Raw genomic sequence first — 16273 nt, forward strand, 5'->3', positions numbered from 1 at the left:
ATTTAAATACTGTAAAACGTATTACGCTGTTGAGAGTGTGGATGTGATGCAAATGTGACCAGAGTTTGCATGGCTGTTTTAGTTTTTTGGGTTTATTGTGACCCAGCCTTGGCGGGATGAGGCGATTAAGGGATCACATGCTCATCACATTTACACTCCAAACACCTTTTACTGTGACCCAACTTTGTGTCCGTTCCAAAGCACATGGAAAAATAAAACAAAAATGGCCGTTTCATACGCACAGGGTCTGGGTCACCAGCGTCGCGACACCCCCCTTACCACTTAGCGCCGTCTTTTTCTCTCCCTTGCACGACTTTAATTATATGCGCTGCTCTCGGGTGTCTGCCCTTTCCTCTCTTCCATCCTTCTTTCCTTCCATCCTCTTCTGTCTTTCTTTCCTTCGTTCTTTCCTCGCTCTTCTGCCTACGGATGACAGTACACTCCCTTTTCTGTCTTTCCTTCATTCATTCCTCTTCCTTCTGCCTGTGGGTGACTCTACGCTGAGTGACATGTCACATGGTTTCCTGTACACCAGGAAACCATTTACTACGCTGGATGGTAACTATGTAACCAGATTTTGGCGCTTGGTAGTGTAGTGGGTAATTACGGAACTCCAATCGGATTGAGCCGGTGTAGGCTTATATCCAAGGGATGGTTGGGGTTTACTGCTCACGTAATGCCACTCAGGGATGAGTGAGGCTGGTCACTCTCATCTTAAATGTCAGGACCAACTTGCCTAGCCCCGAGCTCCTATGCTCCTTATGGGGCAACATAGGATTGGATGATATATATATATATATATATATATATATATATATATATATATATATATATATATATATATATATATATATATATATTATTCAGAAAAATGGTGGGTGGACTGGATATTACGTATGGTAATAGTAAATATCAGAGAAACTGAGTCTTTCATCCTCTTCAGTGTTTAGTATTACGATTATAATATTATTAAGAGAGAAAACAATTTATTGATTTCACTTTACTAATCATAATTTAAAATAAGACGCTTATCCACGTTCTGGTCGCATCCGTCACTTATGTGATTAACCCGTAGCTTAAACAAAATGTAAGGAGACCCGACCATCCGTGTGTTTCATAGCTTACTCACGGGACACAGGTGTGCTATACTTTCTTCATCTATTTAACTACACAAGTGTAGTTTGAAATTAAAACGTCAATTGCAATAGGCAAGGCATATTATAAAGTGTTACCTGTCAGTGTTTCCTAGCTATGACTATACAATCATTGGATGTATTCTGGGTTAATATAATACTGTGTTGCCTAACCACATTAATTCATGTGACATGGGAATAACGTAACAATAAAATCGCTAGTCTTTTACATATATAGAAGTATGTGGATTACATATTTCATAGAAATATTGGTCGTGATTGTAATGAGATAGGGAGACGCTCCGTCAATGTCCGTTACCATGCCTTAGGTGTATTCTCTCTCTCTCTCTCTCTCTCTCTCTCTCTCTCTCTCCTCTGTCAGTGTGTGTGTGTGTGTGTGTGTGTGTGTATGTGTGTGTGTGTGTGTGTATGTGTGTGCGTGTGTGTGTGTGTGTGTCAGACACGCGAGTCGAAATTCTCGAACTCTGAACCCAGACGCTTTGGCGTTGGCATTGCTGACTGTATCACCAAATTCTGACCGGGGCTGTTTATAATTTTACTGAGTTTACAGAAACCCCCTAGCAGTACAGGGGATTAATAAAGGTTATATAAGTCTCTCCTCCAATTAATAAATTGGTCTAGAAATAGCAAGAACAAATAATTTCTCGAGCCCTCCCACAGTTCAATGCTCAACCTTGGCCGCCATGAAGTGGAGGGTTAAGTTCACGGGGCCTTGCTGGCTACCAACTCTGGCCTCAATACCCCCACTCGCCGTCCGCTGCGTACCGACCCACTTCTCCTTGTTCTCGGCAAGTAATCGTGTGGTGCAGAATTTTCAATGGAATTTAGCATTTTCTTGCTCTTGTCATCTTTTGTTTTTCTTTTCTTACTTGTGTGACTCCTTAATTTTGCAGGCTTCACTGATGTTTATTCTGAAACCTAATGGTGCATTTGGTCACTTCGTTTCTTACACTTTGCTTTATCTGGTTGTAATCGTACTGTAAGTAATTATCATAGTTTTGAATTCACTTTTTTATTGCGTGACTCTAATGTCAAAGGCTTAAATGATGGATATTTTAAATCATACAAGCTCAGTATTCATTGTTAATCTGGGGAGAGTAACCGTGAAATATGTTTTTCGAAAGAATGTGGGCTCTTTTTTGTTTTTTTCTTGCATGACACACACTGATTTCGAAGGTCTGAATAGCAAGTAAATATTGGTAGCTCTCAACTTCTCTATTATCCAGTTACAGTTTGCGGATTCTTCCTATTTATTAGTGGAAAGGGGGATTTACGATAATGCTAATGACGATGACGACGATGATGATGGAATAATTAAAGCGTTTTCAGTTTGGGTTTTTAAGAGCTAAAATTTAAGTATCTCATATTAAACACTTTACACTTCTCGCTGTATACTCATATGTGGCAAATTTTTCTAAGGAATTTACGAAGTTTCAGCTACTTGCGTACCTCTCCAGTTCATCCCTATACCCCGAAAGGAGGATGGTGCACTGGAAGAACAACTTAAGCCTACAGTTCACAGAGTTCAAGTTTCAGAAGAGCCTACGGCCGCAACAACAACAGCAAAAAAGGGATGACAACTAACCACTTTTTTACTACCGACGCCCACCATCTTTTTCGTTGCTCGCGCGCTGTTCAATCGCTGCAGGATTTTCAAAAGAATTTAAAGCTTTTATTTTCGGCTTGCGTAATTCTCCAGCTATCTCACAGCTTTACCTGCTTTGAATTGTGCGAGTTCTCTATTCACTGACACTTGCCAGCTTCTGCTCTTCTCCTTGGGTGTTCGTATGGGATGGAATATTGAAAGAATTTAACTACTTGACTTCTGTGACATAATTTTCATATTTCAACTACCTTCAGACAATTTACTCAGCTTGGCTTTTGTACTCAAGGGGTTAATGATGGCTTTGTCTAACTCCTCATTTCTAAAAATCTACACTTAAGAAAATCGTACGTTTAGAGTAAGAATAATAATTTTAAAAACCCACTGGATTAGATTATTTTGATTTTGTACTTTATTTCTTTCATTCTTTTCCTTCTGCCTACTGGTAACTTTACACTCCTTCTCCTGTCTTTTGGCTTGTCACTCTTCCTTCTGCCTGTGGGTGACTCTACACTGAGTGACAAGCCAAATGATTTCCTGTACACCAAGAAACCCTTTACAAGGCTGGGTGGTAACCATATAACCAAGTTTTGGCGCATGGTGGTTTAGTGGGTAATTATTGCGCTCCAATCGGATTGAGCCGGAGAAGGTTTATATCCAAGGGGTGGTTGGAGTTGATTGCTCATGTACTGCCACTCAGGGATGAGTGAGGCTGGTCACTCTCATCTCAAATGTCGGAACCAACTGCCTAGCCCCGGGCTCCTACGCTCTCATGGGGCAATGTAGGATTGGATGATGATGTTCATGAACTAATAAGATGCAAAACAGAATCCACACCATTACTTTCTCCGGAATTTAAGAACAGCAATTTACACTTCCATCGACTCTAATCCACTGTCCTTTTTCGTGTGGTATTTGAATGGAAATGATTTTTAAAATAATATTTTATTTATCTGCGAGATTCTTCGATATAAATGAAGAAGTTAGATGTCATAAATTAACCCAACTCCTCGCCCGCACGCGCCCACACACACACACACACACACACACACACACACACACACACACACACACCGCTCGCTGGTGCAACACCGCTCGCTGGTGCAGTGGTAACGTTCCCGCTTACCGACTGGTGGACGGGAGTTCGCGCCTCGCTCAGGTTGCGAAAAGTTTCACTGACGAAGTGGGTGGTTACTGTCCCTCTTGAGCAAGGGGATGGGTGTGTGCGTGTGTGAAGGTCACAGCCTTGCCCTTAGATCGGACTATATGAGCTCTCAGCTCCCTTCTGGGAGGGTAAAAGCTGACAATGACGACCATCAAGTGATCCTGACCGACCCGGTGAATTACACACACACACACACACACACACACACACTCAAACAGAGGATCAAAAACATTCATTCATACAGTAAAACCCGTATACATCAAAACATAAGTAATAATGGCTACATACATACCCGTGCACAGCCAAGGGTACACACACACACACACACACACACACACACACACACACACACACACAGTCTAAAAACAACAACTGCTTGAGTTGAACGAGGCAGAACAGCCGAAGGTGGCGGACTTTTCCCCCCCGAGAGAGGAAACAGGGGTAGAGGGAGGGAGGGGGTGATGGCAGAAGGGGGGGGAGGAGAAAGGGGGGGGGAGGAGAAAGGGGATGGAGAGCGCTTAAAGAAGGAGAGGAAGGGTTAAAGAGAAGGAGAGGCGCGAGACAGGGGGAACGGGAGGAAAGGGATAGAGTAGAAAATGAGGGGAACAAGAGGAGGAGGGGAGAGAGAGGACAAAGGGAAAGGAAAGGAGAAGGACCGTGAGGAAAGGAAACAATAAGGTGGAGGGGAAAGAGATAGGGGAGGAGAAAGGTTGAAAAGGGAGAGGGAGGAGGACTAGGAAGGGAGAAGGCTGACTCAGAATAGGAGAGGGAAGGGGTAGAGGAAAAGTCAGAAGAGAGGAGTAATTGTGGTGGTGGACGAGGATGGGAGTGAGAAGAAGGACAAGGCAGAAAGGAATCAGTGTGAGGAGGTGGAAGGAAGGAGAGAAACATTAAAATGGAGGGATGGGGGAGAGAGAGAAAGGGGGGAGGAGGAGGAGGAGGAGGAGGAGGAGGAACAAGAGTAAGACAAGGAGAAGCAGCAGGTGGAAGGGGGAAAGGAAGGGGGAAGGGGGGGAAGGGGGGAAGGGGGGGAAGGGGGAAAGATTGAGGAGGGTGAGGGGAGGGAGACAACAGAGCCATAGAAAAATTGAATGAGGACTGCATGCTACCTGAGGCGCAACGATTGTGTTGTTTGCAGTGTCCACCTGCCACACACACACACACACACACACACACACGCACGCACGCACATTGGGACATACGTACACAGACATGTACAGGTGTACAGGGAGAACACACACACACACACACACACACACACACACACACACACACACACACACACACACACACACACACACACACACACACGGAAATGTCATCACACGGACACCTACACAGACGCACACTGGAAAACAAGCTGGCCCAACCACACCAAAACACCTTTGGACACACACACACACACACACACACATTTTATCCCTGGCGTTCCCACTCCAAGCCACACAGTTTCCTGGAGGGCAGCGCTGGCTAGAGTTACGATTTTTTTTTTCCAAGTTATTCCTAAAATGGTGTCACAGGAGGAGGCGAGGACAAGGTAAAATTTCCTTATACATTGTGTGTAAATATTCCTACAGTGAATACTGCTAATACAACTAGTGCTAAGATTATGTATATATTAACATTATATACAAATGTTCCTATAATAGATACTGCCAATATAAATATTCCTATAATTTTTATCCTCCCAAAGTAGCCCTTTGATAGAAAACTATTCCCATAATAAATTCGCGATGAAAACACACACAAAATCTACAAGTCATATTCCTGAAATAAAGTTCTAAATTTTGCTTTCCTTGTTTCGAACCGTACTTATTCCCACTCTCGTCTCCTAGATGTGAAGGGTAGCAGGCTGTCTTCACTGCCTCTATTTTGCACCAACTATGAACTCCCTTATCTTATTCCTTCACGTTAACATCAAATGACATTATTCCCCTGACAGAATTCGTATTAGCTGAAACGCTAATCAGTATATTACGATTAGGAATTTCTGTATGAGATGAGGTACTCCGTCTACCGTATGCAAGTGTGTAACGGTAAAAGTCAGGCAACGTGTCAGCAGGGTTTAGCAGATGTATCAGCAAAGGGTCAGGTATGAAGATATGTGGTCCAGAAGCAGTGTCAGTGTCTCGTGGTAAAAGTCAGCCAATGTGTCAGCCGAGATAAAAGTGAGCAACTGTCAGCCGAGATAAAAGAAAGCTAGTTTGTCATCCAGTGTCAACCATAGAAAAATGTAGACAGTGTGTCAGCCGAGTTAAAAGCCAGCCGGGGTAAAAGTAAGCCACTGTGTCAGCCGAGATGAAAGTAAGCTAGTGTGTCAGCCACCGTATCAGCTGCGTATAAACAGGGAAGTGAGTCAGCCAGCGTGTCAGCAGAAAATTCGTTCGATGTCACCGCTTGCCATATGTGGGATAAAATTTAGAGACTGAGTGCTGATGAAGTGTAATCGAGGTGAAGGCTATCCAGTCACTAACTATGCAGGTCGGGGATAAGGAGTCGATTGGATGAGCAGGGACTTTTTTTTTTCTTTCTTGGTTTGTGTTTGTGTGGGTGAGAAAGAGTGTGTAAGTGGGGGGAGAGGGAGATGGGTATTTGAGGGGCGAATGTGTGTAGGGGTGAGTGTGTGTGAGTGGTGGTGGGTGGTGTGGTGAGTGGGTGGTTGTGGGTGGTGTGACGTGTGAGGGTGGGGCGGATTGGTGTTTGTGGGATGGGGTGGTGTGGTGTGTGTGTGGGATGGGTTGGGGTTGTGTGTGTGAGATGGGTTAGGGCGGTGTGTGTGAGATGGGGTGGGGTGGTGTGTGTGTGTGTGTGGGTTGATTCAGTGTGAGTGTGGGGTTAGGCTGTGTGTGGGGGGGTTGAAGCTGTGTGTATGTATTGGGTGGTGCATGTTGGGTCGGGGTGGTGGGGAGAGGAGCTGCATTACAGTACTTGTAAGGCATATTTGAATGTACATGTTAAGAAGAGAGGTTAGACAGGAGGATGGGAGGGGAGAGAGACGACAGAAGAGAGACAGGGGAAGGGAGCGAAGTAATAACTGACCGAGAGAGACAGCGCGCGAGGGACCGGAGAGAGAAGGAAACAGGGAGGGAGGGAAAGAAGGGAAGAGAGGAAGGAGTGGAAAACAGTGGTATGAAAGGAGGGAGGGAAGGAAAGACGGGTGGGAGGAGACAAAGAAAGAAAGATAGATGAAATAAAAAGGGCGAAATGATGTATCAATGGAGGGAAAGAAAGAAGGTAAAAAGAAAAGGAAGAGAAATGTGAGTGAAGAGAGCAACACATGACATATGAGAGAAGTAAACAAAGTGTGAAAGAAGCGGATATAAGGAAAAGACAGGAAAAAAAGTGAGGGAAAGGAAAGCGAAGATGGAAGGGGGAAAAGGAAAAGAAAAGGAAACCAGAAGGAAGAGGAAGGAACAGAGAGAGATGGAAAGAGAATATGAGAAGGTAGAAGGGAGAAAATAAGAAGGAAAGAAGAAATGATGGAAGGAAAGGGAAACAAAGGGACGAAGGGGTTGAAAGAGGAAAATAAAGAAAGCAGGAAGCGACTGAGGAAAGAAAAATAACAACAAAATAGCAATCCCCGTGACTGCAAAGATTAATTTTGGACCATAGCTTTCCCATAGACCAAACAAACTTGCCTCTTCGCTTCCGGGATAGTTTTGGTGTTATTTTTGTTGTTGAATGATGAGTGAAATTAAGTGTGGCCTATTTGGATTGGGCAAGTTTGTGATGTCTGGACATTGCTACTCCTCACCCTGCCCTTGGGTGGGAAATGAGATCCGAATGATGATGATGATGATGAACAGAGGAAAAATGAGACAAAGATAGATAGATACACCAATAGACAGATAGATAGATAGATAGACAGACAGACAGACAGACAGACAGACAGACGGATGCAGATAAATAGACAGATGGATAGACAGACAAAATGATATAGAATGAAACAACAGAATTAGTGATAACAAATACAGACAGAAGACAGATAGATTCAATATTTCTCCCACTTATCTCCAGCTTCATTCAAATTAAAATACTGCCTTATTTTTATATGCAATTTTTACTCAGATGCTTGACCATTTCCCTCTCTGCTTCCTTCCACCCATTTCAGCGTCCCCACCATTTTTCATCTCTTCCAGATGAATGCACTAGTCAATTTTCCATCCCGAACTCGTATTCCCTTTTAATCCACTTTATATCCTCTGCTTCAAGTCCCGAACAAAATGAATAAATAAATCTGCCAGTCAATCAGTTTTCTTCTCTTCCTGCCTTTCTCCATCCTCAGGCTCACCCAATTAGCACTCCCATCTCTTTTTATTTCTTCATTTTTTCCACATCAGTATTTTGGGAGTCGTTCATCTGGGTCCCGGTAATGAGCGACGTACTCACATTTTTATCTTTAATTGGCGTCCAGAAATTCATGAGACAGAGTGGTCTTCACTTGCTCATCCTCGTTATTTTAATCCGCTTAGTTCAACATTTTTTTTGTTGCAAAATTAAGAGTATATATTTGAGATTAGAGAAGAACCAATTACATCTAGGGGATTTAAACCATTTCCAGAAATCTCTTGACAGTAGATATTGTCGCCTCCTTCACACAATTTTTTATCCATTCAGATCTCTCCGCCAAGGAGGTTATGTTTTTGCCGGCGGTGTTTTTTTTTTTTTTTTTTTTTTTTGTCTGTTTGTCAGTTAGTGCGATTACTCAAAAACCTATGAACGAATTTTGTAGATATTTCTTGGAGGGGTAGGGTATGGCCCAAGGAACAATCCATTAGATTTTGGTGGTGATCTGGATCATCATCCGGATCCAGGAACTTCTTAAAGGATCCCATACCAGTGCAGGATAGTGGCAATTTCAAGATATTTGCTTCTAACTCGATAAATAATGCCTGCAATGCTTGATCAAAAACTACAAGATAACATCTCCACAGGATTTACCACACACCCAAGTTTGATCTGGATCCAAGAAACATTTCGGATCTGGTGATCCATAACGTTCAAGCCTTGGCGGAAGTTTGCAATCTCGGTCTGCTCTTGTTACTATATTATTAGATCCGCCAGTTATTTTCATTCATCTTAATAAACGCCTCTCCCATTGAACAATTGAATTTTTGTCAGGAAATCCTTGACGCAGACTGGATTTCGCCTGCTCATCTTCGTAATTATGACCGATTCATTACGTCGTTTTATATCTTACCTTTATTCTTACCAATAGTCAATTTCGTACACCTTATGAGAATCCATGTACTATTTCATCAAAAAATTTCGAAATACTGTAAACACCATGAATTTTGATAAATGAAAGAAGAATTTAAAACAGTAGGCCTCCCACAAAATTATCCAAACACTGTAAGCACCATGGATTTTGGTGTATATGAAAGATGAATCTAAAACAGCAGTTCTTGCCAAAACCTACCCAAACAGTGACAATGATGATAATGACAGACAAATATGATGATGACGATGATTACAGTATTTACGATGATGATGATGATGATGACAAACGATAACGATGATGCCGACAGTGACAATGAAGATGATTATGACAAATATGATTATGACGATGATAATGATCAAAAGTCCGCCGACAACTGTAAATAATAAAGAGATAAATAAAGACCTCGTTTATTGTGGTGTATTATTCGTGCATGAACAGCAAAAGAGGTGCATTTAAGTCAATTTTCATAACGCATAATTTAGGAGTCACCAAATAAGTTTCTCTCTCTCTCTCTCTCTCTCTCTCTCTCTCTCTCTCTCTCTCGACTACGTGCATGCAATATTTATTTTTCTTTTACATTCTCATTATCTATTCACATTTCTTTCTTATTCGTTACTTTACTTTCATTTTTAATTTTGCCTCATGAATAATTTCTCTTAGTCATCTACTCTTTTCTCCTCCCTTTTTCCTTGATTTGCTTAACCCTTTTATTTTTCTCATTTTTTTAATCTTGCTCCCTAGTTTCCCCTCTCCCTATCCTTTATAGTATATCCTCTTTCACTTTTAATTTAGCTTCATGTATAGTTTTTACACCCCGGGCTTTCTGGCTCTCATTTATGTTGATGTGCTTCTGTTTTTCTGTTTTTTTATTTCTTTTCCTGGCCTCGTCTCCCTCATTTCATCTCACTTCTTCCACTTTTAATTCTGTTTTATGGATAGTTATTACAATTGTCTGGATTCCTGCTCTTAGTTTTTTTGCATTAATTACATTTTCAACAAAGAGCACCTCAGAGTGCAACATCTGCGCTCTACAATCTGTATAAATGCGAATCATTTGACCATATTCTGTGACCTTGACCTGTGACAGATTGTTTTCTGAACTGAATTACTTCCTACTATGACCCTGAATCCTTCAACGATATTTGATGTAAGTCGCATCAAAACTGAGTTGCCTTTATCATACGACCTTAACCTTCGACCTGTTATTCTGAAAATCAAATAACTTCTTCCTTGGTCAATTCACAACCTCCCACCAGGTTACGTGTCATTTCCAGACTCTGTTAAAACTGGCACGGTTAAATACTTCAGTAAAAGAGGCTCTGCTTCAATACAATAGGCTTTTCGTTAGTTGAATACAATACTCTGAGCAGCACTAACAAAACTAGCGAAGTCATCAAGGGACTGACCGCATTAAATACATGCAAAGAACGCAGTATTAGTTGCCAGCAAAATGGTATGTTTGTGGGCGGGTTATGGAAAGGATTAATGAGGATGCACAGATGTATATAACTACCAGGATGTTTTATCAGGATTGTTTTCCGGGGGATTGATAGCTTTTCGCAAATGGAATTTATTTAATTATTTTATTATTTGCTTTTCTGAGTAGAGACCTTACGCTGGGGGATTACAGGTTTGATGATTTTGTTTTCAATGGTGCGGTTCGAGGGATGAGAAAGTGTGTGTGAAAGTGAGGTATGGGGGATGAGAAAAAGTGTGTGAAAGTGAGGTACAGTATAAGGAATGAGGAAAAGTGTGAGGAAACGAAATTTAGATGATCCGTAAGGTATATACGAAAAGCGTATTTGTGAAAGGGAGACATGGAGGATCAAGAAGCGAAATATAAATTAATGAAAAAAAAATAGCGCACACTTTGATGAACGAATTATATATGACTGTGCACATGACAACGTTTGCACCCACCTATTCACTTAGCAAGATATAAACTGTCCAAGGCGCGTTTGAAGAGACAGTTTACCAGCTTAAAAAAGAATCACCAAATGAGACGTTTACTAGAGAAAAAAAAAAAAAAAAATCACGCTCCCAAAAGGCAGTGCGAATGACTTAACACACGTCCTAATATATACATAATACTGATATGACTTCGCCTCATATGATACAGTAATAACATCTACCATAAACGAAAGAAGTGTTGCCCGCAGGTGCGATGAAACGAGACTTGAACGACAATTCTTAGTTTGTATTAGAATGTCTGGCAATTTCGAGTATTTAAATTTTTCGGCAGAGGCTATATTACACTATCACTGAGAAGCAGACGGAGATATAAAAAGAAAACTAAAATGTCTATCTCTCTCTCTATCTATCTATCTATCTATCTATCTACCTATCTATTGCCAGACGCCTCAATCCCGTAAGGGGTGGTCATAAACAAATCGCCTCCATGTCTCCCTGTCCTGCGCCATTTCATTGCTCTGCTCCCAGCTCACCGAACAAAATATCACCGAACAAAAATTATGCATATAATAATGGCATAGAAAACACTAAATAACTGCAGAAAAAGGAGACGCAGTACAGAAATATATGAAGAAAACTGAAATATCACCGAAGAAGAGTTAAGCATATAATAACTACACAGAAAATAAATCCTAGAAATATATAGAAAAATGGCACGCAGTAATCAAAGCACATCATCCACGTATCAGAATGCAAAACAAAAAAAGTACCAGCACTGTTTTGCCAACAGAAAAAAAATAAATAAATAAAGACTAGAATATAGCGATGTATTCTCATGGGCTTAGAAAACGCCTTAGCACCTCTTCCTTAGCGATTAATGTGTATTATTCCACCTTACCTGTCCCTTGTTGGTTAGTGACAACATTTACCGTTCCCGCCAATGTGTTGTCTTTTATTCTTAATGCAAACAAGTAAATTTTGGTTAGCTTTGGGAAAACGTCTTATTAACGCCTTAACCCCTTAACCGCGGGGCGTCACTTTCGTGACGCTTGGGAGCAAGGGATCTTACCGCGGGGCGTCGCTTTTGTGATTCTGTGTTATTTTGAATTCACCCGGGCTTTCAAGTGGGGGCTTGTATCATCTATCAGTACTGACAATGTCCAACACTAGTCAGCACTCCTAATGTCATCTGTACTCCCATCCATTGTTGACAATTTAGCCATTTCTCCCCGTTCTTGACTCCCCTCCCTACCCCCCCTCCATTACCCTATCCTCTCGCCTGCCCGGCCATGCTACGCTAAGTAAATCTTCCCTGGAATTTTTCACTGATTTCATCCATTGAAATAAGCCCTATGTCGTATTCTTATACCAAATAATATATACAAGAAAGAAATCAGGTAAGTGAGAGTGCCATACACCTGGAATTGGCTAATTATCACCTGACAACACCTCACGTGCACTCGTTCGCTAATTTTCGCTGTTTTTTTCCCCTTGAAATATGCCGTATAATCTATTTTCGTAATAAATATACATGTAAGGAGAGAAGGGAGAAGCCTAAGTGATATTTACATTCACCTGGAACTACCTAATTTATAATGTATTGTCTAGATTTCCTGCCAATCATATCAGTGCTACACAAAGCTGTTTCAAGATTTAACATTGGTAGCTCTGATTATATATCTCCTAAGTAGGCCTCTAATCTATTTTCGTAATAAATATACATGTAAGGAGGGAAGGGAGAACCCTAAATGATATTTACATTCACCTGGAACTACCAAATTTATAATGTATTGTCTAGATTTCCTGCCAATCATATCAGTGCTAGACTTAGCTGTTTCAAGAAGTAATATTGGTAACTCTGAATAACCCCTAAAGCAGGCCTCTAGGCTAGCTGGCCTGGCCCCTGCGTTATCAGTGTAGTCTCATCTTCCGAAGTGAGAGGACGTATATTTCATCTTGCTGACTTCAAGGCCTTTTTTCACCCCCATGCAAATGGCTCTGTGACCTTTACCCCCTACTAAACCTCGTGTGGAAAGAGGTAAAGGGCTGACAATTGATAAAAGAGTGACTACGATCTTTCTATTGAGTAAAACAGTGCAAGTGGAATTGTAAATAATGTGTAAAAAATGTGTAAACAGCAAGTGAAAGTAATGAATGTAAATATACGTGAACAATGGAAAATAGTTTTATAAGTTATTTCAAGTGACAGTGCATAACACTGTAAATAAAATAGAAATGTAAATAACGTAAATAAAATAGAGAACGTAAATAGAAATGTAAATGAGTAGTATTATAAGAATACGAGTATATACCCTAGGAGTAATGAAAGTGAAAGTTTCACTCTAGCATGTCTGAATGCTATGAGTTATGAGAGTGAAGATGAAAGTGACATTCACTCTCAATGCCAGTATACAGTACAGGACGAGAAAGTGAATGCTACGTATTTTACTGAAAGAAATTGAATCCCTACAGTGACAATAAACTAATACTACTGAAGGAAACTTATGGATAAAGACTGTAGATATATATAAGTGTTATATAGTAATAGAAATATAAAGTGTGAGGGGTTTTATGAATAATAAATGACAGACTACCATGAGCGAACTAGTGCCAGTGCGACGATCAGACGCGCTCGTAATTTCCATTGCTTTCACAGTGTTTTTTTTTTAGTATGGATCCCAAACTACTTGAAAATTGTAGAATAGTGTTTATAGTGTTTGTATCTGGCTGTGGTAATCATATTACGGGTTGTCGGGAAGTGTAAAGTGGAGACTTCGTTACCCTACTTCAGAGGTCTCCACAAGTCCTACGGTAACCGACGAAGGCTCAACAATCATTCCAGGAGAAAGCTGAAGGTATGTGCCATAAGCATATGTAATTTTATTATTCTAGGACTAATAACTGATTTTTGGCAAATATTTTTTGAGAGTCTGTCGGAGCGCAAATAACCCCGTGGCACACGCAAGTAATTGGTAAACAAGCCCGCGGTGTAGGGGTTAATAAAACTCCTTCCAACCCATCTAGTCCGTACTATTTCTTTGTAGCTGAATATAATGATCAGAAGACAGCAAGAATTATGCATAAATGACGTCCTTTGACTATGAGGTTAGTACTGACAGAGTTCATATGAGTATGAATTCACACTCTCTCCCCCGCAATGCAGAACCTCTGCTTATCAAAATGCATTTATCCCCAGAACTACTACTCTCTGGAATTCACTTCCTGGGAGTTGTTTCCCACAAACATTTTATCCACTTCAATTCAAATCCAGTTGTTATAAATATTTTATGAATTGAGGATGTCCTTAGGCACATGGACTTATTTTTTTCCCCTTTGTTTTTCCTTCCTCCATTCATTATCTATTAAAAAACACACACACAATGTATATATATATGTGCCATATAATGAAATAGAAAATAATGAGAAAACAGCTCGAAAACATTATAAATGCCACTCTTTAGCTAAAGCTGTTTGAATCAACATAGTCTGCATAATAAAAGGATTATGGACGTGTTACGTAAAGGAATAAAAAAGGAATAAATTGGTGGGGAAAAGGTACTAAGAGCTTTCTAACCCCGCGAGAATACAGACCACACAACTGACTGTAATTTCACTGGTCCAGTTGCGGACAAAAACATCAATCTTTTTGGCCAAAGAATTCTGAAACTCTTACATGAGAGTCTAAAAAATCTGCTGGGCTAAGAGGAACAAATCAGTAGGTTCTGAATCAGTAGGTTTCTAAACTCGTTGCTCAATATCTGGTCATATGTAATACTAAGGTGTATCGATATACATGTCCGCAGCTGCACAGTAATCAGGGCTACTCACACGTGTTACTGTGTCCAGGTGTAGCCGCCTCTGTCGCCACAGCTCACCACACTCTCTCACCATCACCGTACCTGCCGCAAAGATAAATCATTATTTAATTCGTTTCTTACTTACTGGGCATCACGCTGTAAAGTCTATTTCACAGTAGAATTACACTCGGCTGGGACCTACACCCTTCTACACTTCTCCATGCTCCCTCTCTGTAACCATAATTTTAGTCTGAAATGATTATATATTTCTTGTCTACTGGCCACAACGTTAATTCCATTCCAGAGTAGAATTATACTCGGCCACAACATACACCCTTCCATACTTCCCCGTGAACGCTCCCTCTAACCATAACCATAATGTTAGTTTGAAATGGATTCTAGCTACAGGCGATGGAGTTACAGCGAAGGAGTAAGGCAGATGTAGAAGGGTGGAAATCATGGTCAAGTGTATTACTGATTCAGGATGGAATATGGTCCTATTTCATCACCAACATTAACATTTGTTGTTGTGTCTTCTCTAGCATTTTCGCTGGGGCCAGACGAATTTATTCGGCTGAGCGTCACTGAAACCTGGGAATGTTACTAATGTCACCTGGCCTGCACAACTCTAGCATTCCATTCCTACTAGAGCCAGACTATTTTATTCAACTGAGAGAGTCGCCAGCCTGAGTGTGTTGTCAGTGTTAATCCAACCAAATAGATTATGGTGACTACATGTAACTTTACCCAAGCTGTTATTATGCCATGGCTTATTGTAGGTAAGAAAGAGCGAATTAGCCTTTGCAGGTGGCTGTACAGTAAAAAATAAAACATCTTCCCTGTTCCGTATAAAGAAATTTTACAACTGGCTAAGTACAATGAAAACCATCCTCTACTGGTGAGCATTTCAGATGGTTTAAAATTTCCTCTACGTATCTGTCAAACTTTTGCGTCAGTCTGTATTATGGCCTACTTCACATAACTTTATGATCTCCATAAAATTTTCCAATCAGTTTGGCTCTGATCTAAATTTCCTCACTGCTTCAGTCACACAAAGGGTCAGTAAAAAGTCGCTACCGAATCTAATTAACAAATGGCAAGGCGATTATCACCCACTAATGAGAAAACTGCATATGATACCCTCAGTCTCATAATTTAATGCTTTGGTCAGAATCCAAACAAAACGCGCACTTTTACAAAATTAGGCATGGATTCAGCGAAGGGCCTCTCGTACCTGAGTTAATCTAGAACGCGAGGCCAAACGAACGTACAGTTTAGTCTTCTAATTTGGTTCCACGCTCACTACTGAGATTCATATGAGCAATTCCGAGTGGCCTCTCTGGGAGGACTAAGTTTTCTTTCCACTGTGAGAAGGAGGGGCGGACTCTGGTGTGACTTGCTAATGCTTTCCATTGGCGAGGG

Source organism: Coenobita brevimanus, chromosome 74 (genome assembly GCF_032717465.1).
Source record: "Coenobita brevimanus isolate Jiangsu-jjx chromosome 74, ASM3271746v2, whole genome shotgun sequence".
Lineage (NCBI taxonomy): Eukaryota > Metazoa > Arthropoda > Malacostraca > Decapoda > Coenobitidae > Coenobita > Coenobita brevimanus.